Source organism: Chondrus crispus, genomic scaffold (assembly GCF_000350225.1).
Source record: "Chondrus crispus Stackhouse genomic scaffold, scaffold_314, whole genome shotgun sequence".
In the NCBI taxonomy this organism is placed as follows: Eukaryota; Rhodophyta; class Florideophyceae; order Gigartinales; family Gigartinaceae; genus Chondrus; species Chondrus crispus.
The window spans coordinates 80,294-81,919 of NW_005179202.1; positions in this window are offsets into that span (position 1 = coordinate 80,294).

The window sequence follows — 1,626 nt, forward strand, 5'->3', positions numbered from 1 at the left end:
CCACGCGCGGCGCCGCGCATCCCCTCACCGCATCCCCTCACCGCATCCCCTCACACGACTGCGCGCGCGTTGCCCTCGTCGTCCTCCATCTGCATGCGGTGGAGCACGAAGTCGAGCTTGATACTGCCATGCCCCTCGAGGAGGCGGAGCAGCAGCGTGCCCTCGCCGGCGATGTCGCTCTCGCTCTCCATCAGCAGCTCTGCGATGCTGGCGTCCCACCGCTGCCCGCGCATCACGGGGTGCGGCGACACCAGCTGCGCGAACAGCTCCACGGCCTCCGCGTCCGCCTTGGGGAGGTACACCTCCTCCAGCGTCGCGTCCGGGTACAGCTCGCTCACCAGCGCGCGCGCCCTGTCGAACAGCGCCGCAAACGTCCCCGCGCGCAGCTGCAACCGCACGTAGTCGCGCCCGTACGACGCGCTGCGCAGCAGCCCGCGCATGTCGTGCCCGAGCCGCGCCCGGTCCGACCCGCCCGCCCCCTTGACCCGCATGTCGCACACGGGGATGAACGGCAGCATCGTCCCGTCCGGGTACTCAAAGTGGATGAACGTCGTCAGGTACGAGTCCAGCTCCTCGGGCGCCAGCGCCACCGTCATCTCGCACGGCATCCGCGCCCCCGCCGCGAAGAACGCCGCGTCCTGGATCACGCACTGCCCGCCGGCCCCCACCCCCACGTACTTGCTGTCCGGCCGCGCGAAGATCGGCAGCTGCACCTGCCCCTCCTCCTCCATCGTGAACTGCTGCACGTCCGCGGGGAGGTCCCCGCGCCACACGTCCGCCGTCTGCTCCTCCTCCGCGCTGCCCGACGCAGTCGGGTCTTGCTCCTCGCTCGACCCCGCCGTCACCTCGGTCTTGCCGCGCCACCGCTCCCACCCCGCTTCGTGCGCGTGCTTCCAGTCGTCGCCCGACCGCAGCGACGCTTTGTCATCGAACAGCCCGTCCCACACTTGCGCGCTATCCGCCGCCGCCTCATCCGCCGCCGACGAAGGCAGCGTCACGTTTGTCGAAGCCCGGTTCGAAGACACCGAGCTCACGCCCGAGAACGACTCCCGCCGCCCCACCTTCTCCCCGTGCGTAATCCGCGGCGCGTCGCGCCTCGACACGCGGCGCGCCGCCAGGTCCTCGACCCCGACATCCCCCGCGCGCACGCCCTCGAGCGCGTCCACGTCCACGTCGGTGTCGTGCAGCGTGGCGGTGAAGCTCAGCGGCGGCTTGTACCGCGGCGCCGGCCGGTGGTCCTTCTCCATGGCGACCTTGACGTGCTCGGCCTCGGCCTCCGCGTCCTCCAGCTTCGTGGTGGCGGCCCCGCGCGCGTGCCCGTGCTCGGGCGCGTGCTTGTGCTCGTGCTCGGCCAGCTCCGCGACCTGGGCGGTGCAGAGGGCGACGAGCTGGTCGACGGCGGCCTGCAGCTCCTCGACGCAGGCGCTCAGCTGGGTGCACTCGGCCGCGCGGGCGTCGCGCTCGGCGCACACGCGGCGCACCTCGGCGTCCTTGGCGGCCAGGGCGGCGCGCAGCAGGGCCGGGCCCTGCATGCTCCACGCTTGCAGCGTGGCGGAGAGCGGCGGGGTCATTGTTGCGATGCGGGGCGGTGGCGGTGGGCGGGGGAGGGTGGTGGTGCGAGTACGG